At 41.3% G+C, this 26,173-nt stretch overlaps 1 long non-coding RNA gene and 1 other non-coding gene across 2 annotated transcripts; both read right to left on the reverse strand.

Moving 5' to 3' along the window:
• Positions 1-7,746: 7,746 nt before the first annotated feature.
• On the reverse strand, positions 7,747-26,090 carry LOC139755664 (uncharacterized). Its single transcript, XR_011714148.1, has 2 exons — positions 24,672-26,090; positions 7,747-10,857 (listed from the first exon to the last, which is right to left on the reverse strand). It is a non-coding gene; the product is annotated as an uncharacterized lncRNA (long non-coding RNA).
• Positions 8,678-8,749, reverse strand: TRNAT-UGU (transfer RNA threonine (anticodon UGU)). Its single transcript has one exon. It is a non-coding gene; the product is annotated as a tRNA-Thr (tRNA).
• Positions 26,091-26,173: the final 83 nt, after the last annotated feature.

The raw sequence follows: 26,173 nt of genomic DNA on the forward strand, positions 1-26,173 counted from the left end.
TATAATCCTATCTATTGCTCATGCCTCACAACCATATAACATTCTTGGAACCACTATTCCTTCAAACATACCCATTTTTGCTTTACGAGATAACATTCTCGCCTTCCACACATTCTTCAATACTCCCAGAACCTTCACCCCCTTCCCCAACCTGTGACTCACTTCCGCTTCCATGGTTCCATCCGCTGCTAAATCCACGCCCAGATATCTAAAACACTTCACTTCCAGTTTTTCTCCATTCAAACTTATCTCCCAATTGACTTGTCCCTCAACCCTTCTGTACCTAATATCCTTGCTCTTAATGAAATCTACTCTCAGCTTTCTTCTTTCACACACTTTACCAAACTCAGTCACCAGTTCTGCAGTTTCTCACATGAATCAGCCACCAGCACTGTATCATCAGCGAACAACAACTGACTCACTTCTCAAGCCCTTTGGTCCCCAACAGACTGCATACTTGCCCCTCTCTCCAAAACTCTTGAATTCACCTCCCTAACAACCCCATCCATAAACATATTAAACAACCATGGAGACATCAAGCACCCCTGCCACAAACCAACATTCACTGGGAACCAGTCACATTCCTCTGTTCCTACTCATACACATGCCTTACATCCGCGATAAAAGCTTTTCACTGCTTCTAGCAACTTACCTCCCACACAATATACTCTTAATACCTTCCACAGAGCATCTCTATCAACTCTTATCATAGCAACTCTTTATCTGTTTATTACACTTTGTCGCAAGGAAACGGACAAAAGAATGGCCCAACCCACCCACAACACATGTATATACATACACGCCCACACACGCACATATACATACCTATACATATCAACATATACATTTTGATTTATGATTTTGTTTTGTCGCTGTCTCCCGCATTAGCAAGATAGCGCAAGGAAACAGACGAAAGAATGGCCCAACCCACCCACATACAAATGTATATACATACACATCCACACACGCAAATATACATACCTATACATCACAATGTATACATATATATACACACACAGACATATACATATTCCTATGAGTCCATGGGGAAAATGAAACACAAAAAGTTCCCAAGTGCACTTTTGTGTAATAATCACATCATCAGGGGAGACACAAGAGAGAAGTATAACAGTCAGTTGTTATATATCGAAGAGGCGAAGCTAGAACACCATTTGATAAACATGTGATTGGACAATCACATGTTTACCAAATGGCGTCCTAGCTTCGTCTCTTCAATGTATATCAACTGACTGTTATACTTCTCTCTTGTGTCTCTCCTGATGATGTGATTATTACACGAAAGTGCACTTGGGAACTTTTCATGTTTAATTTTCCCCCTGGACTCATAGGAATATCTTGATCATGCGCAAAATTGTGATCCTTTCCAACATATACATATATACACATGTACATAATTCATACTGTCTGCCTTTATTCATTCCCATCGCCACCCACCACACATGAAATACAAAAACCCTCCCCCCGCATGTGTGCGAGGTAGCGCTAGGAAGACAACAAAGGCCCCATTTGTTCACACTCAGTCTCTAGCTGTCATGAAATAATGCACCGAAACCACAGCTCCCTTTCCACCTCCAGGCTCCACAGAACTTTCCATGGTTTACCCCAAACGCTTCACATGCCCTGGTTCAATCTATTGACAGCGCGTCGACCCTGGTATACCACGTCGTTCCAATTCACTCTATTCCTTGAACGCCTTTCACGCTCCTGCATGTTCAGGCCCCGATCACTCAAAATCTTTTTCACTCCATCTTTCCACCTCCAATTTGGTCTCCCACTTCTCCCCATTCCCTCCACCTCTGACACATATATCTTCTTGGTCAATGTCTCCTCACTCATTCTCTCCATGAGACCAAACCATTTCAAAACACCCTCTTCTACTTTCTCAACCACACTCTTTTTATTATCACACATCTCTCTTACCCTATTATTACTTACTCGATCAAACCACCTCATACCACACACTGTCCTTAAACATCTCATTTCCAGGACATCCACCCTCCTCCACACACCTCTATCTATAGCCCACGCCTCGCAACCATATAACATTGTTGGAACTACTATTCCTTCAAACATACCCATTTTTGCTTTCCGAAATAATGTTCTCAACATCCACACATTCTTCAACGCTCCCAGAACTTTCACCCCCTCCCCCACCCTATGATTCACTTCCACTTCCATGGTTCCATCTGCTGCCAAATCCACTCCCAGATATCTAAAGCACTTTACTTCCTCCAGTTTTTTTCCATTCAAACTTACCTCCCAACTGACTTGTCCCTCAACCCTACTGTACCTAATAACCTTGCTCTTATTCACATTTACTCTCAGCTTTCTTCTTTCACACACTTTACCAAACTCAGTCACCAGCTTCTGCAGTTTCTCACACGAATCACCCACCAGCGCTGTATCATCAGCGAACAACAACTGACTCACATACATACATAAACATTTATACACATGTACATATTCATACTTGCTGCTTTCATCCATTCCCATCGCCATCCCGCCACACATGAAATGCCCCCACCCCCCCTTCCCCCTGCGCAGATGCATGCGAGGTAGCAGCAGGAAAAGACAACAAAGGCCACATTCATTCACAATCAGTCTCTAGCTGCCATGTGTAATGCCCCGAAACCACAGCTCCCTTTCCACATCCAGGCCTCACAAAACTTCCAATGAGAGGATTTGCTATTCTTTCTTCGTCTGTTTCCTGATGCTACCTCACTGATGCGGGAACAACGATCAAGTAAGATATCATTAATAATAATAAATACTGTAGTTGTATTTAAGAAAGAGTGATATCCGTTCTATTTCTGTAATTGAAAGCCGGCAAGGCAGCAGGTTTGGATGGTATTGCAGTGGAATTTATTAAAAAAGGGGGTGATTGTATTGTTGACTGGTTGGTAAGGTTATTTAATGTATGTATGACTCATGGTGAGGTGCCTGAGGATTGGTGGAATGCGTGCATAGTGCCATTGTACAAAGCCAAAGGGGATAAGAGTGAGTGCTCAAATTACAGAGGTATAAGTTTGTTGAGTATTCCTGGTAAATTATATGGGAGGGTATTGATTGAGAGGGTGAAGGCATGTACAGAGCATCAGATTGGGGAAGAGCAGTGTGGTTTCAGAAGTGGTAGAGGATGTGTGGATCAGGTGTTTGCTTTGAAGAATGTATGTGAGAAATACTTAGAAAAGCAAATGGATTTGTATGTAGTATTTATGGATCTGGAGAAGGCATATGATAAGAGTTGATATAGATGCTCTGTGGAAGGTATTAAGAATATATGGTGTGGGAGGCAAGTTGTTAGAAGCAGTGAAAAGTTTTTATCGAGGATGTAAGGCATGTGTACGTGCAGGAAGAGAGGAAAGTGATTGGTTCTCAGTGAATGTAGGTTTGCGGCAAGGGTGTGTGATGTCTTCACAGGTTGTTTAATTTGTTTATGGATGGGGGTTGTTAGGGAGGTGAATGCAAGAGTTTTGTAAAGAGGGGCAAGTATGAAGTCTGTTGAGGATGAGAGAGCTTGGGAAGTGAGTCAGTTGTTGTTCGCTGATGATACAGCCCTGGTGGCTGATCTATGTGAGAAACTGTAGATGCTGGTGACTGAGTTTGGTAAAGTGTGTGGAAGAAGAAAGTTAAGAGTAAATGTGAATAAGAGCAAGGTAATTAGGTACAGTAGGGTTGAGGGTCAAGTCAATTGGGAGGCAAGTTTGAATGGAGATAAACTGGAGGAAGTAAAGTGTTTTAGATATCTGGGAGTGGATCTGGCAGCGGATGGAACCATGGAAGCGGAAGTGCATCATAGAGTGGGGGAGGGGGCGAAAATTCTGGGAGCCTTGAAGAATGTGTGGAAGTCGAGAACATGATCTCGGAAAGCAAAAATGGGTATGTTTGAAGGAAGGTATAGTGGTTCCAACAATGTTGTATGGTTGCGAGGCGTGGGCTATGGATAGAGTTGTGCGTAGGAGGGTGGATGTGCTGGAAATGAGATATTTGAGGACAATGTGTGGTGTGAGGTGGTTTGATCGAGTAAGTAATGTAAGGGTAAGAGAGATGTGTGGAAATAAAAAGAGCGTGGTTGAGAGAGCAGAAGAGGGTGTTTTGAAATGGTTTGGGCACATGGAGAGAATGAGTGAGGAAAGATTGACCAAGAGGATATATGTGTCGGAGGTGGAGGGAACAAGGAGAAGTGGGAGACCAAATTGGAGGTGGAAAGATGGAGTGAAAAAGATTTTGTGTGATCGGGGCCTGAACATGCAGGAGGGTGAAAGGAGGGCAAGGAATAGAGTGAATTGGATCGATGTGGTATACCGGGATTGACTTGCTGTCAGTGGATTAAATCAGGGCATGTGAAGTGTCTGGGGTGGGCCGTGGAAGGTTGTGTGGGGCCTGGATGTGGAAAGGGAGCTGTGGTTTCAGGCATTATTGCGTGGCAGCTGGAGACTGAGTGTGAACAAATGGGGCCTTTGTTGTCTTTTCCTAGTGCTATCTCGCACACATGAGGGGGGAGGGGGATGGTATTCCATGTGTGGCGAGGTGGCGATGGGAGTGAATGGGGGCAGACAGTGTGAATTGTGTGCATGGGTATATATGTATGTGTCTGTGTATGTATATATATATGTGTACATTGAGATGTATAGGTATGTATATTTGCGTGTGTGGACGTGTGTGTGTATACATTGGGTATGGGGGTGGGTTGGGCCATTTCTTTCATCTGTTTCCTTGCGCTACCTCGCACATGCAGGAGACAGCGACAAAGCAAAATAAATAAAAAAATTTTTTTTTTTCTTTTTTTTAATACTTTGTCGCTGTCTCCCGCGTTTGCGAGGTAGCGCAAGGAAACAGACGAAAGAAATGGCCCAACCCCCCCCATACACATGTATATACATACGTCCACACACGCAAATATACATACCTACACAGCTTTCCATGGCTTACCCCAGACGCTTCACATGCCTTGATTCAATCCACTGACAGCACGTCAACCCCGGTATACCACATCGCTCCAATTCACTCTATTCCTTGCCCTCCTTTCACCCTCCTGCATGTTCAGGCCCCGATCACACAAAATCTTTTTCACTCCATCTTTCCACCTCCAATTTGGTCTCCCTCTTCTCCTTGTTCCCTCCACCTCCGACACATATATCCTCTTGGTCAATCTTTCCTCACTCATCCTCTCCATGTGCCCAAACCACTTCAAAACACCCTCTTCTGCTCTCTCAACCATGCTCTTTTTATTTCCACACATCTCTCTTACCCTTACGTTACTCACTCGATCAAACCACCTCACACCACACATTGTCCTCAAACATCTCATTTCCAGCACATCCATCCTCCTGCGCACAACTCTATCCATAGCCCACGCCTCGCAACCATACAACATTGTTGGAACCACTATTCCTTCAAACATACCCATTTTTGCTTTCCGAGATCATGTTCTCGACTTCCACACATTCTTCAAGGCCCCCAGAATTTTCGCCCCCTCCCCCACCCTATGATCCACTTCCGCTTCCATGGTTCCATCCGCTGCCAGATCCACTCCAAGATATCTAAAACACTTCACTTCCTCCAGTTTTTCTCCATATATATATATTTCTGTAATTAGGAATGTACCATGGCACACTGGTTGTGAAGCGCTGCTTTTGAGCATAAGCCCTTCTACTTAAGTAGCGAGCTTAAAAATCCCTCTTTCCCTCATAGTTGGCTCAGGAAAAATTGAAAGAATACTTCCCACACATTCCTCACGTGTCGTAGAAAGCGACTAAAGGGGACAGGAGCGGGGGGCTGGAAACCCTCCCCTCCTTGTATCTTAACTTTCTAAAAGGGGGAAACAGAAGAAGGAGTCATGTGGGGAGTGCTCATCCTCCTCGAAGGCTCAGATTGGGGTGTCTAAATGTGTGTGTCTTTTCCTAGCGCTACCTCGCACACATGAGGGGGGAGGGGGTTGTTATTTCATGTGTGGCGGGGTAGCAATGGGAATGAATAAAGGCAGACAGTATGAATTATGTACATGTGTATATATGTTTATGTCTGTGTGTGTATATATATGTATACGTTGAGATGTATAGGTATGTATATTTGTGTGTGTGGACGTGTATGTATATACATGTGTAAGCGGGTGGGTTGGGCCATTCTTTCATCTGTTTCCTTGTGCTACCTCGCTTACGTGGGAGACAGCGAAAAAGCAAAATAAATAAATAAAAATAAATAAATAAATGAAATAAAATGTCTGAACCTGCAGCAAAGCTCTAAATGGACTAATGTAAGGACCAGTATTGAAAGGGAAAAAGTTCCTTAATTTCCTGTAAAATCTCTAAAATCATCTCTAGTCAGTCCAGTGAGACTTTCCCTCCTATTTCTATCAACAATGGTGTTCCCCTCTTTCTTCTCTCCATAAATGCTCTTCCCTCTTGAACATCTAACTGTGTTTACTAAATCAAACTGGTGATTCCATTCTACATTTATCAACTCATTCTAACCCATGCTCTCTTTCATGTACTGAACACATCTCCCTTAACCAAGACCTGAGCAATACAGAAAACAACAACTTTGCATTCAATTACTAATAATTCACTTTAACTCAGTATGGCTCCAACTAAAAATTAACAGAAAATAGTGACAAAAGCTGTGCCAACAGTCCAGCTCAAGAGCGTAGCGTCATAAATTACTGTACACCTTTCATCATAGGTGGAAAGGGACATGTCCTGGTGTTCTTTCAAGTCATATCTCTAAGTCTTGTGACTGGAACAATAATAATAAGTGATGAATATTTAACATATAGCCTGTGAAGCTTAAGTGATCAGCTCCCTAAATATTTCCTTATGCATCCTCCACCATCACCACCTTCTGCTCCTCTGTAACTGCATCAAAACTTACCCCTGAATGTTAAGTACCTAATGTAATTCTAAATTCAGTATCATAATCATATTCTGGGGAGGGGTTGCAATTGCTAGGAAAATCCACAAGTCAGCAAGGCCTCAGAAGTGCCTAGCTACTGAAGGTTTACTACCTTGGAAAGGGGAAGCAGTAACCTATATAAATATCAAGAAAAAAAGGGCTGAAATGCCAATCTTATCTATTTCTTTTTCTAAACGTTTAATTTCAAAACAAAGTTCATCCCTGCAATAACATGAATGTTGTGCACATACCCATAACCTCCATTCTATCCTGGAAATCCTCCATAGGCATTGTTCATGTGCCATAATCATTATCCTTGTGAGCAGCTAACTTATATCTACAATGGCTTTACTTTATGGAGTATCACTTTTAAATCTAAGGTGGAATCAAGAGCCTTTTGTCCCACTAATTCTTCAGAGATTATTTCTCTTAGACCATTTCTCTCGTCTGCCATGACAATCTGCCCCCTCCTCGTTCTACAGGTATCATTTTGGCCACTGCCCACATGAGCTGTTTGTATGCTTCCCTGCCACCAAGAACTGGATGTGTGACATGTGCCTTTCTACTTTTATGAGTCTGGTCCACAAACATCTTAGGAATTCGTTATTAATTTCTTTACTTTTTTTTTTTTACAATACACTCCTTTCACCCACTATGGCCATGATTGCTGCATGTCTTGTCCTGGCCATGTTGATCACTTCTAGGATTTTGCCAAATTGTAGGGCCAGTACATAGCAGTCACCGCAGGAAACTCCAGAATGAGTCGTGTAAGTTATGTACTGTCAAGTGTTATTAAGTGTGAGATGGAACAATTGTATGTATGAGAGAGAGAGAGAGAGAGAGAGAGAGAGAGAGAGAGAGAGAGAGAGAGAGAGAGAGAGAGAGAGAGAGAGAGAGAGAGAGAGAGAGAGAGACAGAGAGACAGAGAGAATGTAACTGGAATCTGCTGTCATATCTGGCACTGCCTAGGGTTGGCAGTTACATGACCATAAAGTCATCCAAGCTTATACAGGCTTCTGCAATTTTCTTACCATTTCAAAACACAAATATTTCAGATTACAATACAAATCTCAATATACTGGTAAACTAATTTATAATGCCAGTGACTCCCATAAGCATACCCATACAAAGTAAAGAAGGAATACTTGTGATGCAATAAAAATATGATTTACATAATCTACTTCATTTACACCCTTAATTTCAAGTTTTGAAAAACAATAATATTATGAAAAGTCTTCAATGAATGTAGTTACCATGCACAATATTGCAAAACAAATGAAATGAAATTTATCAAAAACTTAGCATACTTTATCAAAATATTGAAAAAAATCAATTAAGGATATAGCTGGATAGGAATTTTTGATACGAAGATCTAAGGACTTGGTAAAGTGGTAAGGGTTAGTCAGTGTAGCAGTACCTATACATCTTAAGGTTGCTTTCTTTGTACTCCATTTAGAAAGTATCTCCTTTCAATATACCACACTGTGACTAAGAATTTGTACACTTCACAAATATATTTCTGCCAGATATCTGAAAAGGCACACTCAGTCACTAAAGCAGCACTGTTCTACCTCACTATATGAAGGTCAAGAAGTGATTAGTAAAGCACTTGCTATGTGAATAAGGTACCCATCAACAACATATTCTAATCAGTGGAGCAACCAGGTATCAGTGACTCTCTATACTAAAAGAACTGGTGGCCAACAAGCATTCTATGACTGACACAATGCCTTGCAACTTTAAGATATTTAAACATTTAGCAATGTGCCCCCTGTGAGGTTTGAACTCACGACCCCTGGTTTACAAGACCAGTGCTCTACCACTGAGCTAAGGAAGCAACTACTATTCTGCACCATTAGTTCCTAGCTGCTGTGCTAAATTAAACACTTTACTGCTAAGGACCATAACCCTCTCTGCAACCAAGAGTATTCCATCCATCCCCATGGGCAGCTGGGCGATATGATATAATAATAGTCAAAATTTTTGCAAGACAGCCCTCAAAAAATACAGAATCTTAAAAACTATGAAAAAAATGAAAAGAAAAAGAAAACTTAATATGCCTATAGCCATGGACATAGCCACAAATTCACCTTGAGTGAAGATAGGTGAGGGTGTGGGGAAGGTATTCCACAATTGTTTACATTTTATCCACTGCACATGGCAGTTCATAATATACATGTAAATCACTAGGAATATAAAACTACAATAAAAGCAAAACAAAAATACACTTACTATATGGCCAGTGCTAGATGGTGAAGGAGAAAAGTAAATGTCCAGACATCCCAGCCACTGCTTCATGGCTACTGTCAGTACTGTATGCTTTCAGCTTGTTTTATAACTCTCTTTAACACCTTATAAACAAGTTATAATCTAACAAATGTCTGATAAAAACTTATATCATCAGCTGTAAATAAATTGTCAGAATTGGTTGATGGTGTAATCACTATGGCAAGCACATAATAAGGGGCAACTTTCTCTCAAATGTATAATGGCTCCTGGCAACATACGGTTACTTTGGCACACATTCAACAAAAGTGCCAAGTTCAAATCTTTATAGGCCAGGACCTACACAACCACTGTCCTCATTGGAAATGGTTACTTCATTAATTCAACTGACTCATGTTGGGCTTAGTGCTTTAATCTGTTGGTACTTCTTTAAAATAAGAAGAGCCTTTACAATTAATTTCTTATGCCAAACAGCAGCAAGAAAAAAGACATAAGACTCTCAGTATACCAAAGATGTTCAAACAACACATTCACCTATACAGAAAAGCTCATCTTGATTTTGATGGCCAACGAAACAGACTGTCAGTTGCTTCTAGCTTGAAAGAAATACGTAATGTACATGGAGAAATTCCCCTCACTGGCGTTATGGGTAAATAAATGAGACACACAACGATGATAACCGATAAAGGTTTCTATATTGAATGGATGGTAAAAACTATTGAACTGCATTATCTAAACTGTTCAGATATGTTTTACATAACTACCTAGATTGCCTCTAAGTAATGGCCTCTGAAGTAATAACATATGAAAATGAAAGCCACTTAAAAAGGGAGTGGCTTACAGCAGCTTGGTCAGTGACAGAGTAACCTAGAACTGAATTTTGTATGCAGTGTTCAGATGGATTAGGATACTCCTCCCTAAATTGCAGGAACAGCATTTAAAGTACAAGACCATGTCTTATGAGACATGGAGTCCATTAACCTCCTAGTCTAGAGTTAGGGGTCTATTTTCCTCCATGACTGGACTTCCTAAGATATGGACTAATGTGAGAAAGAAAACAATATACACAGCTCAACTCATTCCAAATGAGATTACACTTCATGGTTAATCCTGAACTGATGATGCCAGCGGAATGTGCAACTAAGGTACGGCCGAAAATATGTGGCATTTGAAAATTAAAGAACAAAGAATCAAAAATGCATGAGATCTTCATAGGTTTTAAATGCAGAGATATCCTTTTCTCAATGTTGAGATAAACTCTGAATGAAGTGACAACATTAAAGAAATTGGGCTACCAGGACATGGGCTTAGGCTTGCTGAGCAGACTTATAGAGACTTCTGTGAAGAATGATGTCATATGTATGCAAGTATGAGATCTGTCATTACCAACAGAAAAAGGAAAAAAACAAAGCCTAGAGGACTCCACAATACTGAAAAAACCTGTGAGAGCTATCTACCACTGCCTTTAATTGCAATTGAAAAAAAAAAATCCAGAAGACTAAAGGGAATGGAGACAAAAGAAATTTGAGAAGAATGTAATGCTAAAGCCTTGCACATAAACAGCATATCAACTTACCTTAGTTACGGTCTGCTGAGCCTCAGACTGGAGGCTAAGGGCGAACCTCAGTACCACGGCGGCAAACCGTTAAGTGTGAATCTCCAGTTGCCCCCGTAGAGAGTAAAGGTGCACTGGTCCAGACGGGATCCCGAGTATCGTCCCTGGAAAAAGTACTGTGGTGAAGGCTGATGTCACACAAAATCTTTTGTATTCTGGAACTACCAAACAAGAAAGAGCCACAAAGAAGGAAGTTGCAATATCAACAATATTATAACCATGTGCAACAACACTTTTAAGTATGTAACAGAATAAAAAATTTTTGCATTAAAGCAGCTTCATTTCTTAGCAGTTAACAAGCTAGAGGATTTTGTGTCCTGACTTTCCTCATCTCCTAACATAAATGTTTACTACTGCAACCAGTATCCTGTGATCTTGTCCAATGTATTTCAGCTCATTCTTGATGGTTGTTGAAAGTCCACTGTCACTATACCAATATTGTGAACTTTCATGATACAGGCACTTATGAATCTCAAGATTCTAAGTTTTGTGAATTTCACTTAAATGGTTTTAAACGTAAATATAGAGGCAGGGGCCAGAGTCCCAAATATTGGTCTTAAAGTTTACTTACCCACTATAATCTCACAAAAATCCTCAACATATACAAAATATGTACATACAGTCAAGAGTGACATATTCTTAAGACTAATGATCTCCTCGAACACTGTCCTAACTGTAAAAACGTGTGGGGAGCAAGATAGTGATACAAGAGAGTGCATGTGTTGTCTGAGTGGCTGCCAAACAGAGACTAACGCTCAGAGAGGTGAGTCATAACAATCAGATGCCATAAAATGTGCAGTCCTAGACACAAAATATGAATGCACCATCCTAGCTGACCATGTGAACAAGAGTCTATTACTTGCAAATACTAAAAAAATTGGAGTAACTGAGGAAAGGGGGTCACTGCAACATAAAATGATAAAGTTTCTGGTAATTTGACACTACAGTGGAATGCTGCTGCATGAGTAATCTAACCCATGTTATAAGGGGGATTACATTCCAGACCAAATATTTCCCCAATCTAATTCTCATGTATGGACTATATACAAAATGACTAACCATCAACATCCTAAATTCTATCATGATGTACATTAGAATCCTTGATTCAGCAACAGTTGCCATTTCACTGGAAAATCAGATATTAAATGATTCTTAAAGAGAATGCTGGTGATGAAGGACTGGTGGTGGAGTGCAATGGGGTAAGTGAACAGTTTGTCATGCCTTCTAAAGTCTGCTTATCGATTTCAGTATGTGACATTTATGTCTGCTGATATACTTGGCCATGAAAACTTGATGTTCTTTCTAAGGTGAAAATCTGTGGATGGAATATGATAAGAATCAAAAGTCATTTTGCTTTGATATAAGTATCATAAAAGGCAATGGAATACACTTAAAATATTTCCTTAGCAAATGAAAAGATCTGTCAATACTATGAAACCTTAGTGTGGTTCAACACTAATCTGCACTAATTCTTGAATGGTGCTTTATGAACCACTGCTTGGTGAACAGCTATTCCATGGGAAACCCTTGTAGTAGCAATTCATGAGAAGAAAAATCATAAATTTGTGAATAATCACAACACTGAGTTCCCATACAATCTTTTCAAACAAGCCTCAGTTGCTACCTCCCAGTGCAGTGATTCACACTTGTCACATGGGCTTATTTTATAGATATTTTCTAAATCCCAAACTTAGTGCATCCACTTTAAGCAAGATATCAATAAACAGATCTAGCAATAGAATGAAACACTAGCAAGTTATACAAAAAAAGAAAACAGACATTCATAAGTAACCACAGATAGTGGAGAAGTGTACCGAGTCAATGAGAGAATACAATGAGGAATTACCTATTTGTTCATCATGCTGGGGAAAGAGTTTTGCACTTGTGGGGCCGTCTTTTATATTTTTTGTACTATCAAAAAACTTAAAAATCTTGTTGCCGATGTTCAGTCTCCTAGTTAAGACCATTCCAATCATCCATTACCCTTACAAAAAACCAGCAGTTTTACATCTTTCTTAACCATCCTCTTTCTAAGCTTCTGATAAATCTAGTAATTCTGATATTACATTTTGATAAGATTTGTTGACTTTAGGGAGAATAAAGAGATTTTTGGAAGGAGGTAAATAACATGCGTAAGATGAGAACAAATGGGAACATAGGTGAGGGTGGGGCAAGTGGGGAAGAAATAACAGGTAGTAAGTAAGTGAAAAGATAAGAGTAAGTATTTTGAAGGTTTGCTGAATGTGTTTGATGGCAGAGAGGCAGATATAGAGTGTTTTGGTCAGGGTGGTGTGTGAAGTGGGAGGGTCAGGGAGAAGGGTTTGGTTAAGAGAGAAGAGGTAGTGAAAGCTTTGTGGAAGATGAAATCCGGAAAGGCGTCAGGTGTGGATGATAATGCAGTAAAATTTATTAAGAACATGGGTGAAGGCATGTACAGAGCATCAGATTGGGGAAGAGCAGTGTGGTTTCAGAAGTGGTAGAGGATGTGTGGATCAGGTGTTTGCTTTGAAGAATGTATGTGAGAAATACTTAGAAAAGCAAATGGATTTGTATGTAGCATTTATGGATCTGGAGAAGGCATATGATAGAGTTGATAGAGATGCTCTGTGGAAGGTATTAAGAATATATGGTGTGGGAGGCAAGTTGTTCGAAGCAGTGAAAAGTTTTTATCGAGGATGTAAGGCATGTGTACGTGTAGGAAGAGAGGAAAGTGATTGGTTCTCAGTGAATGTAGGTTTGCGGCAGGGGTGTGTTGGTTTGGTTGGTTGGTTGTTTAATTTGTTTATGGATGGGGTTGTTAGGGTGGTGAATGCAAGAGTTTTGGAAAGAGGGGCAAGTCTGAAGTCTGTTGGGGATGAGAGAGCTTGGGAAGTGAGTCAGTTCTTGTTCGCTGATGATACAGCGCTGGTGGCTGATTCATGTGAGAAACTGCAGAAGCTGGTGACTGAGTTTGGTAGTGTGTGAAAGAAGAAAGTTAAGAGTAAATGTGAATAAGAGCAAGGTTATTAGGTACAGTAGGGTTGAGGGTCAAGTCAATTGGGAGGTGAGTTTGAATGGAGAAAAACTGGAGGAAGTGAAGTGTTTTAGATATCTGGGAGTGGATCTGGCAGCGGATGGAACCATGGAAGCGGAAGTGGATCATAGGGTGGGGGAGGGGGCGAAAATTCTGGGGGCCTTGAAGAATGTGTGGAAGTCGAGAACATTATCTCGGAAAGCAAAAATGGGTATGTTTGAAGGAATAGTGGTTCCAACAATGTTGTATGGTTGCGAGGCGTGGGCTATGGATAGAGTTGTGCGCAGGAGGATGGATGTGCTGGAAATGAGATGTTTGAGGACAATATGTGGTGTGAGGTGGTTTGATCGAGTAAGTAACGTAAGGGTAAGAGAGATGTGTGGAAATAAAAAGAGCATGGTTGAGAGAGCAGAAGAGGGTGTTTTGAAATGGTTCGGGCACATGGAGAGAATGAGTGAGGAGAGATTGACCAAGAGAATATATGTGTCGGAGGTGGAGGGAATGAGGAGAAGAAGGAGACCAAATTGGAGGTGGAAAGATGGAGTGAAAAAGATTTTGTGTGATTGGGGCCTGAACATGCAGGAGGGTGAAAGGAGGGCAAGGAACAGAGTAAATTGGAGCGATGTGGTATACCGGGGTTGACGTGCTGTCAGTGGATTGAATCAAGGCATGTGAAGCGTCTGGGGTAAACCATGAAAAGCTGTGTAGGTATGTATATTTGCGTGTGTGGACGTATGTATATACATGTGTATGGGGGTGGGTTGGGCCATTTCTTTCGTCTGTTTCCTTGCGCTACCTCGCAAACGCGGGAGACAGCGAAAAAAAAAAAAAAAATGGGTGACTGTGTTGTTAACTGGTTGGTAAAGATATTCAATGATGTAGTCTCTGACGATTGGCAGAATGCATGCATAGTGCCATTGTACAAAGGCAAAGGAGAGAAAGGCGAGTGTTCAAACTACAGAGGCATAAGTTTCTAGAGAATTCTTAGGAAATTATATGGGAGGGTATTGACTGATAGGGTGAAGGCATGGACTGAGCAATGTGGTTTTAGGAGTGGTGGAGAATGTGTGGATGAGGTATTTGCTTTGAAGAATGTGTGAGAAATACTTAGAAAAACAAATGGCTTTGTATATAGCACTTATGGATCTGGAGAAGGTATATGATAGGGTTGATAGACATGCTTTGTGGAAATGTTGCTAAAAGTGGTGAAAAGTTTTTATCAAGGTGTAAGGCATGTGTAAGAGTACAATGAGAGGAGAGTTACTGGTTCCCAGTAAATGTCAGTCTGCAGCATGGGTGTGTGATGTCTCCATGGGCATTTAATTTGTTTATGGATGGGGTGATTAGGGAGACAAATGCAAGAGTTTTGGAGAGAGGGACAAGTATGCAGACTGGTGGGATGAGAGGGCCTGGGTAGTGAGTCAGTTGTTGTCTGCCGATGATACAGCTCTAGTGACTGATTCAGATGAAAAACTGCAGAAGTTGGTGACCGAGTTTGAAAAAGTGTGTGAAAGGAGAAAGTTGAGAGTAAATGTGAATAAGATCAAGGTTATTAGTTTTAGTAGGGTTGAGGGACAAGTTAACTGGGAAGTAACTTTGAAACCACATCTCCCTTTCCACATCCAGGAACCACAAAACTTTCCATAGTTTACCCCAGACGCTTCACATGCCCTGGTTCAATCCATTGACATCACATCAACCCCGGTATACCACATTGTTCCAACTCACTCTATTCCTTGCAGCCTTTCACCTTCTTGTATGTTCAGGCACCGATAGCTCAAAATCTTTTTCACTCCATCCTTCCACCTCCAATTTGGTCTCCCACTTCTCATTCCCTCCACCTCTGACACATATATCCTCTTTGTCAATCATTCCTCTCTCATTCTCTCCATGTGGCCAAACCATTTCAATACACTCTTCTGCTCTCTCAACCACACTTTTTTCATTACCACACATCTCTCTTACCTTTTCATTACTTACTCGATCAAACCACCTCACACCACAAATCCTCCGTACAACCTCATCTATCGCCCATGCCTCACAACCATATAACATTGTTGGAACAACTATTCCTTCGAACATACCCATTTTTGCTCTCCGAAATAACGCTCTCGCCTTCCGCACATTCTTCAATGCTCCCAGCACCTTTGCCCTCTCCCCCACCCTGTGACTCACTTCCGCTTCCATGTTTCCATCTGCTGCTAAATCCACTCCCAGATATCTAAAACCCTTCATTTCCACCAATTTTTCTCCATTCAAACTTACCACCAAATTAACTTGTTCCTCAACCCTAATGTTACTCTCAGCTTTCTTGTTTTTCATCCAAATCAGCCACCAGCACTGTATCATCAGCGAACAACAACTGACTCACTTCTCAAGCCCTTTCATCCATAAACAGACTGCATACTTGCCCCCCTTTCCAAAACTCTTGCATTTACCTCCCTAACAACCCATCCATAAACAAATTAAACAACCATGGAGACATCACACACCAATTCCACAAACCGCCATTCACTGGGAACCAATCGCTTTCCTCTCTTCCTACTCGTACACATGCCTTACATCCTCGATAAAAACTTTTCACTGCTTCAAGCAAATTACCTCCCACACCATATACTCTTAATACCTTCCACAGATCATCATATGCCTTCTCCAGATTCATAAATGCTACTTACAAATCCATCTGTTTTTCCAAGTATTTCTCACATACATTCTTCAAAACATGCACCTGATCCACACATCCTCTACCACTTCTGAAACCACACTGCTCTTCCCCAATCTGATGGTCTGTACATGCCTTTACCCTCTCAATCAATACCCTCCCATACAATTTACCAGGAATACTCAACAAACTTGTACCTTTGAAATTTGAACATTCACCTTCTTCTCTTTACCTTTGCACAATGGCACTCTGCATGCATTCCACCAATCTTCAGGCACTTCACCATGAACCATACACACACTGAACATCCTTATCAACCAGTCAGCAACACAGTCATCCCCTTTTTAACAATTTCTATTACAATACCATCCAAACCCGCTGCCTTGCCAGCTTTCATCTTCCACAAAGCTTTCACTACCTCTTATCTATTTACCAAACCATTCTCCCTGACTTTGTCACTTTGCACACCACCTCGACCAAAATACCCTATATCTGCCACATTCATCATACCTTCAAAATATTCACCCATTCTCCTCACTTCACCACTACTTGTTATTACCTCCCCATTAGCCCCCTTTGACGATGTACCAATTTGTTCTCTTGCCTTATGCACTTTATTTACCTCCTTCGAAAACATCTTTTTATTCTCCCTACAATTTGATGATACTCTCTCACCCCAACTCTCACGTGCCCTCTTTTTCACCTCTTGTACCTTTCTCTTGACATCCTGCTTCTTCCTTTTATACATCTCCCAATAATTTGCACTACTTTCCCTGCAAAAATCATCCAAATGCCTCTCTCTTCTCTTTCTCTAACAATCTTACTTCTTCATCCCACCATTCACTACCATTCTAATCGGCCCACCTCTCACCTTTCTCATGCCAAAGGTGGAAGGTATCAAGAGTATGTGTGGGAGGCAAGTTGCTAGAAGCAGTGAAAAGCTTTTATCGAGGATGTAAGGCATGTGTACGAGTAGGAAGAGTGTATGAGTAGGAAGAGAGGAAAGTGATTGGTTACCAGTGAATGTCAGTTTGTGGCAGGGGTGTGTGATGTCTCCGTGGTTGTTTAGTTTGTTTATGGATGGGGTTGTTAGGGAGGTATATGCACGAGTTCTGGAGAGAGGGTCAGGGAGAAAAGGTAGGGAAGCAGTGATGGCTTGCGCAAAAGATTCTTTGGCATGAGAAACGTGGGTGGTGGGCACATAAGAAAGGGTAGAGAGTGAGAGAGAAGAGAGAGGCATTTGGATGATTTTTGCTGGGAAATAGTGCAAAGGACTAGAAGATGTACAATAGAGGCACGAGGTCAAGAGAAAGAGGCAGGAGGTGAAAAACAGGGCAATTGAGTTAGGGTGAGAGAGTACCATTAAATTTTAAGGAGAATAAAATGATGTTTTGGAAGGAGGTAAATAAAGTGCGTAAGGCAAGAGAACAAATGAGAATATCGGTGAAGGGGGCTAATGGGGAGGTAATGACAAGTAGTGGTGATGCAAGAAGGAGATGGTGAGAGTATTTTGAAGGTTTGATGAATGTGTTAGATGACAGAGTGGCAGATATAGGGTGTTTTGATCAAGGTGGTGTGCAAAGTGAGAGGGTCAGGAAGAATGGTTTGGTAAACAGAGAAGAGGTAGTGAAAGCTTTATGGAAGATGAAAGCCGGCAAGGAGGTGGATTTGAATAGTATTGCAGTGAAATTTATCAAAAAAGCAGGTAACTGTGTTGTTGACTGGTTGGTGAGGATATTCAATGTATGTATGGCTAATGGTGAAGTACCTGAGGATTGGCAGAATGCATGCATAGTGCCATTGTATAAAGACAAAGGGGATAAAGGTGAGTGTTCAAATTACAAAGGTATAAGTTTGCTGAGTATTCCTGGGAAATTATTTGGGAGGGTATTGATTGAGAGGGTGAAGGCATGTACAGAGCATCAGACTGGGGAAGAGTAGCATTGTTTCAGAAGTGGTAGAGCATGTGTGGATGTGTTTGCTTTAAAGAATGTATGTGAGAAATACTTAGAAAAACAAATGGATTTGTATGTAGCATTTATGGATCTGGAGAAGGCACATGATAGAGTTGATAGAGATGTTTTATGGAAGGTATTAAGAGTAAATGGTGTGGGAGGCAAGTTGCTAGAAGCAGTGAAAAGCTTTTATCGAGGATGTAAGGCATGGGTATGAGTAGGAAGAGTGTACGAGTAAGAAGAGAGGAAAGTGATTGATTACCAGTGAATGTCGGTTTGCGGCAGGGGTGTGTGATGTCTCCTTGGTTGTTTAGTTTGTTTATGGATGGGGTTGTTAGGGAAGTATATGCAAGAGTTCTGGAGAGAGAGACAAGTATGCTGTCTGTTGTGGATCAGAGGGCTTGGGAAGTGTCAGTTATTGTCCACTGATGATACGGCGCTGGTGGCTGATTCGGGTGAGAAACTGCAAAAGTTGGTGACTTAGTTTGGTAAAGTGAGTGAAAGAAGAAAGCTGAGAGTAAATGTGAATAATAGCAAGGTTATTAGGTACAGTAGGGTTGAGGGACAAGTCAATTGGGAGATAAGTTTGAATAGAGAAAAACTGGAATTGAAGTGTTTTAGGTATCTGGGAGAGGATTTAACAGCAGATGGAACCATGGAAGTGGAAGTGAGTCACAGGGTGGGGGAGGGGGCAAAGGTTCTGGGAGCATTGAAGAATGTGTGGAAGGCGAGAACATTATCTCGGAGCAAAAATGGGTATGTTTGAAGGAATAGTTTCCAAAAATGTTATATGGTTGTGAGGTATGGGCGATAGATAGGGTTGTGCGGAGGGGGGTGGATGTGTTGGAAATGAGATGTTCGAGGGCAATATGTTGTGTGAGGTGGTTTGATCAAGTAAGTAATGAAAGGGTAAGAGAGATGTGTGGTAACATAAAAAGTGTGGTTGAGAGAGCAGAAGAGGATGTATTGAAATGGTTTGGTCACATGGAGAGAATGAGTAAGGAAAGATTGACAAAGAGGATATATGTGTCAGATGGAGGGAATGAGAAGTGGGAGACCAAATTGGAGGTGGAAGGATGGAGTGACAAAGATTTTGAGCGATCGTGGCCTGAACATGCAGGAAGGTGATAGGCATGCAAGGAATAAAGTGAATTGGAACGATGTGATATAACGGGGTCGACGTGCTGTCAATGGATTTAACCATGGCATGTGAAGTGTCTAGGGTATACCGTAGAAAATTTTGAGGCCTAGATGTGGAAAAGGAGCTGTGGTTTCGGTGCATTACACATGACAGCTAGAGACTGAGTGTGAACGAATGTGGCCTTTGTTATCTTTCCTGGCGTTACCTCATGTGCGTGCAGGGGGAGGGGGTGCCATTTCATGTGTGGCGGGGTGGCGACGAGAATGGCTGAGGGCAGCAAGTACACATGTATTTGTCTGTGTATGTATATGTAGGTATACATTGAAATGTATATATATATATATATATATATATATATATATATATATATATATATGGATGTTTATGGATGGGGTTGTTAGGGAGGTAAATGCAAGAGTATTGGAAAGAGGGGCAAGTATGAAGTCTGTTGGGGATGAGAGAGCTTGGGAAGTGAGTCAGTTCTTGTTCGCTGATGATACAGCGCTGGTGGCTGATTCATGTGAGAAACTGCAGAAGCTGGTGACTGAGTTTGGTAAAGTGTGTGAAAGAAGAAAGTTAAGAGTAAATGTGAATAAGAGCAAGGTTATTAAGTACAGTAGGGTTGAGGGTCAAGTCAATTGGGAGGTGAGTTTGAATGGAGAAAAACTGGAGGAAGTGAAGTGTTTTAGATATCTGGGAGTGGATCTGGCAGCGGATGGAACCATGGAAGCGGAAGTGGATCATAGGGTGGGGGAGGGGGCGAAAATTCTGGGAGCCTTGAAGAATGTGTGGAAGTCGAGAACATTATCTCGGAAAGCAAAAATGGGTATGTTTGAAGGAATAGTGGTTCCAACAATGTTGTATGGTTGCGAGGCGTGGACTATGGATAGAGTTGTGCACAGGAGGGTGGATGTGCTGGAAATGAGATGTTTGAGGACAATGTGTGGTGTGAGGTGGTTTGATCGAGTAAGTAACGTAAGGGTAAGAGAGATGTGTGGAAATAAAAAGAGCGTGGTTGAGAGAGCAGAAGAGGGTGTTTTGAATGGTTTGGTCACATGGAGAGAATGAGTGAGGAAAGACTGACCAAGAGGATATATGTGTCGGAGGTGGAGGGAACGAGGAGAAGAGGGAGACCAAATTGGAGGTGGAAAGATGGGAGTGAAAAAGATTTTGTGTGATCGGGGCCTGAACATGCAGGAGGGTGAAAGGAGGGCAAGGAATAGAGTGAATTGGATCGATGTGGTATACCGGGGTTGACGTGCTGTCAGTGGATTGAATTAAGGCATGTGAAGCGTCTGGGGTAAACCATGGTAAGCTGTGTAGGTATGTATATTTGCGTGTGTGTGGACGTATGTATATACATGTGTATGGGGTGGGTTGGGCCATTTCTTTCGTCTGTTTCCTTGCGCTACCTCGCAAACGCGGGAGACAGCGGGAAAAAAAAAAAAAAAAATATATATATATATGTATATATATATATATATATATATATATATATATATATATATATATATATATATATATATATTATTAGGTACAGTAGGGTTGAGGGTCAAGTCAATTGGGAGGTGAGTTTGAATGGAGAAAAACTGGAGGAAGTGAAGTGTTTTAGATATCTGGGAGTGGATCTGTCAGCGGATGGAACCATGGAAGCGGAAGTGGATCATAGGGTGGGGGAGGGGGCGAAAATTTTGGGAGCCTTGAAAAATGTGTGGAAGTCGAGAACATTATCTCGGAAAGCAAAAATGGGTATGTTTGAAGGAATAGTGGTTCCAACAATGTTGTATGGTTGCGAGGCGTGGGCTATGGATAGAGTTGTGCGCAGGAGGATGGATGTGCTGGAAATGAGATGTTTGAGGACAATGTGTGGTGTGAGGTGGTTTGATCGAGTAAGTAACGTAAGGGTAAGAGAGATGTGTGGAAATAAAAAGAGCGTGGTTGAGAGAGCAGAAGAGGGTGTTTTGAAATGGTTTGGGCACATGGAGAGAATGAGTGAGGAAAGATTGACCAAGAGGATATATGTGTCGGAGGTGGAGGGAACGAGGAGAAGAGGGAGACCAAATTGGAGGTGGAAAGATGGAGTGAAAAAGATTTTGTGTGATCGGGGCCTGAACATGCAGGAGGGTGAAAGGAGGGCAAGAAATAGAGTGAATTGGAGCGATGTGGTATACAGGGGTTGACGTGCTGTCAGTGGATTGAATCAAGGCATGTGAAGCGTCTGGGGTAAACCATGGAAAGCTGTGTAGGTATGTATATTTGCGTGTGTGGACGTGTGTATGTACGTGTGTATGGGGGTTGGGCCATTTCTTTCGTCTGTTTCCTTGCGCTACCTCGCAAACGCGGGAGACAGCGACAAAGTATAAAAAAAAAAAAAAAAATATATATATATATACAGCAGGTTTGGATGGTATTGCAGTGGAATTTATTAAAAAAGGGGGTGACTGTATCATTGACTGGTTGGTAAGGTTATTCAATGTATGTGTGACTCATGGTGAGGTGCCTGAGGATTGGCGGAATGCGTGCATAGTGCCACTGTACAAAGGCAAAGGGGATAAGAGTGAGTGCTCAAATTACAGAGGTATAAGTTTGTTGAGTATTCCTGGTAAATTATAAGGGAGGGTATTGATTGAGAGGGTGAAGGCATATACAGAGCATCAGATTGGGGAAGAGCAGTGTGGTTTCAGAAGTGGTAGAGGATGTGTGGATCAAGTGTTTGCTTTGAAGAATGTATGTGAGAAATACTTAGAAAAGCAAATGGATTTGTATGTAGCATTTATGGATCTGGAGAAGGCATATGATTGAGTTGATAGAGATGCTCTGTGGAAGGTATTAAGAATATATGGTGTGGGAGGCAAGTTGTTAGAAGCAGTGAAAAGTTTTTATCGAGGATGTAAGGCATGTGTACGTGCAGGAAGAGAGGAAAGTGATTGGTTCTCAGTGAATGTAGGTTTGCGGCAGGGGTGTGTGATGTCTCCATGGTTGTTTAATTTGTTTATGGATGGGGTTGTTAGGGAGGTGAATGCAAGAGTTTTGGAAAGAGGGGCAAGTATGAAGTCTGTTAGGGATGAGAGAGCTTGGGAAGTGAGTCAGTTGTTGTTCGCTGATGATACAGCGCTGGTGGCTGATTCATGTGAGAAATTGCAGAAGCTGGTGACTGAGTTTGGTAAAGTGTGTGAAAGAAGAAAGTTAAGAGTAAATGTGAATAAGAGCAAGGTAATTAGGTACAGTAGGGTTGAGGGTCAAGTCAATTGGGAGGTAAGTTTGAATGGAGAAAAACTGGAGGAAGTAAAGTGTTTTAGATATCTGGGAAAGGATCTGGCAGCGGATGGAACCATGGAAGCGGAAGTGGATCATAGGGTCGGGAGGGGGTGAAAATTCTGGGAGCCATGAAGAATGTGTGGAAGTCGAGAACATTATCTCGGAAAGCTAAAATGGGTATGTTTGAAGGAATAGTGTTTCCAACAATGTTGTATGGTTGCGAGGCGTGGGCTATGGATAGAGTTGTGCGCAGGAGGATGGATGTGCTGGAAATGAGATGTTTGAGGACAATGTGTGGTGTGAGGTGGTTTGATCAAGTAAGTAATGTAAGGGTAAGAGAGATGTGTGGAAATAAAAAGAGCATGGTTGAGAGAGCAGAAGAGGGTGTTTTGAAATGGTTTGGGCACATGGAGAGAATGAGTGAGGAAAGATTGACCAAGAGGATATATGTGTCGGAGGTGGAGGGAACGAGGAGAAGAGGGAGACCAAATTGGAGGTGGAAAGATGGAGTGAAAAAGATTTTGTGTGATCGGGGCCTGAACATGCAGGAGGGTGAAAGGAGGGCAAGGAATAGAGTGAATTGGATCGATGTGGTATACCGGGGTTGACGTGCTGTCAGTGGATTGAATCAGGGCATGTGAAGCGTCTGGGGTAAACCATGGAAAGCTGTGTAGGTATGTATATTTGCGTGTGTGGACGTATGTATATACATGTGTATGGGGATGGGTTGGGCCATTTCTTTCGTCTGTTTCCTTGCGCTACCTCGCAAACGCGGGAGACAGCGGCAAAAAAAAAAATATATATATATATATATATATATGAGTGTGTGGGTGAGTATGGATAAATATGTGTATGTGGGTGGGTTGGGCCATTCTTTCGTCTGTTTCCCTGCACTACCTCGTTAACGCGGGACAGCGACAAAGTATAATATATATATATATATATATATATATATATATATATATATATATATTTTTTTTTTTTTATTATTATTATACTTTGTCGCTGTCTCCCGCGTTTGCGAGGTAGCGCAAGGAAACAGACGAAAGAAATGGCCCAACCCCCCCATACACATGTATATACATACGTCCACATACACACACACACACACATATATATATATATATATATATATATATATATATATATATATATATATACCCAGAAACGTTAAGTGCATAAACAATAACGTGTTTGATTTGTGCCTAAGTCTTATAGATAAATGCTCAATAATCATGTAGGTCTTACTATGAATTTGTTCAAAATATAATGTCTCAATAAATCGGGGCAGGAAGTCATGTAAGATCATTTCAGTCTCAGTACTCCTCGTGCATTTGTTTACATAGATGTGAACCCGTACGAATGATGACGTCACGGCAATAGAAGTGCTGACCTTTTTTCTATCCACAAGTACAAACTTATCCAGAAATCAATCGTTTCAATTTTGTTCTTCGGGAATTATTTATTGACTATCAACATACTTGTGTCTATAAAATCAAAGAACCCTGTGTAATTATTAATTTGTACAGTTCAGGAACGGAGTTTTGCATTGGAGATGGCCCCATCTTGGTTATTTCTTACATTTATACAAATTTTTAAACGAGAGAGAGAGAGAGAGAGAGAGAGAGAGAGAGAGAGAGAGAGAGAGAGAGAGAGAGAGAGAGAGAGAGTCACGTGAGTTCTAAAAATCAATAAATGTCTGCCTGTCCAAGGGGAAAAACCGCTTGTGACATCTTTTAAAGAACATTTTACCGAGGCCGGAAGTATGAGGCAAGCAAAAGCACCAAATGTTATCATAATAGGGAAATATATAAATGCCCATATTCTATAAAGTATCAATAATGCCATTGGAATCACCAACACAAAGTAAAATGAAACTACTGACTTACCTAAATCCTTATTTTCCCATTTATCATAAACACGCCATACAATGTATGCGTGCTGATCCAATAATCGTCAGTAAATTTCCGTACAAGCTGAAATTTCTGGTTCCATGACTGGAAGTAATAATGCTCCAAGGGCGTAGATATGAATTTTCAACGTTTCACCAAAACCAATTCACTCTTAAAACACTAGTCACGGCAGGAAATATTAGGATTTGTTTATCTGCTTTTCTCTGATGCTAAAGCTGATGGTAGACGAGCCATTGACCAACCCTGCAGACTGATAACAAAAATTTTGTGTCAGCCTCTTCCAGTGTGGATCTGGGTACCCCCCAAGTTACACGACGGGGGGTGATCCCGTTCCACACGTGCTGAGGGCCACCAGGCTAACAAAAATCAGATTCCAGGAAAAAAATTCGACCGAGATGTACGGACAACTTGAAGCGCACGATATCACTGTACAGCCAACGTCAGCGATGAGGTGAATGAGCATGTCTGGCCTGGGGAAGCCTGTCCAACAAGGGAGACAGAGTTGCCTCACACTGCCACTCATCTTTCATTTCTTAAACAAAATTACTTCTGTAAACATAACGACGCCCAATATATCCATTACAAAATTAGTAAAGGTAAATTTATAACACACTTTTACCTCTATAAAAACGTAAAAATGATATATCGTACGTAACATTCTATCTGGCATCTTGTGAATAATCAATAATTGAACTGGCGCAGACTGGCGCAGAAGCGACCATGTCTGAAACCTGAACCCCCGACACGAGAAATGTCTTACGAATGAAGATGAGGTAGTCACGTCTAAGAAGAACAAACAGCAGCAACACTAGAAAATAATGAATTTTGTATATACTGCTAGTTCAACAGAGAAGGCGTGGTTATTTAATGATGGGATCTAATTACTTTACGTAAGCTCCAGTAAATTTTTTATCCCATCATCTCTATTTTCCAATTGTTGGTTCTACACAATAGTCTTAATCTGCATGTCCACCAGGGGATTATCTTTGAATTCAAGTTATGTTCTTATACTCTACCAGGTAAGGATACCATATATCAATAAGGGCAAACATTTCTCAGTCGCTTGGCTGACGTGGGATAAGCACATAAAACGCTCAGTACTTTAGTCGTATAGTTACTTGGTTATGAGGTGCCGATACGGAAAATGGCTTTTGATAAATATCTCCAAAAATAATTTTTTCCCTTTCGACCGACCCCTGAACACACAAACTCATTATTCTTTCATGTTCTCATACCACTTAAAAACTGTTTCGCGCCTCTAAACAATTTTGAATGTTACACAAAATAAATGGTAATAATCCCGCACAACGTTCCTTCCACTACGTTAATTTTGTGATGTAATGGGGTGGAGTGACAATCAGGGGATCCAGAAAGCTAATTCATGATGCTAAACTTCCTTTTTGAATATATGGGATTATCGATGACACGGAAGATATATGCCAAGCGTGCCCAGTAGTTCATGTGGAAAGAATATGGAA

This window comes from Panulirus ornatus, chromosome 19 (assembly GCF_036320965.1).
Source record: "Panulirus ornatus isolate Po-2019 chromosome 19, ASM3632096v1, whole genome shotgun sequence".
Lineage (NCBI taxonomy): Eukaryota > Metazoa > Arthropoda > Malacostraca > Decapoda > Palinuridae > Panulirus > Panulirus ornatus.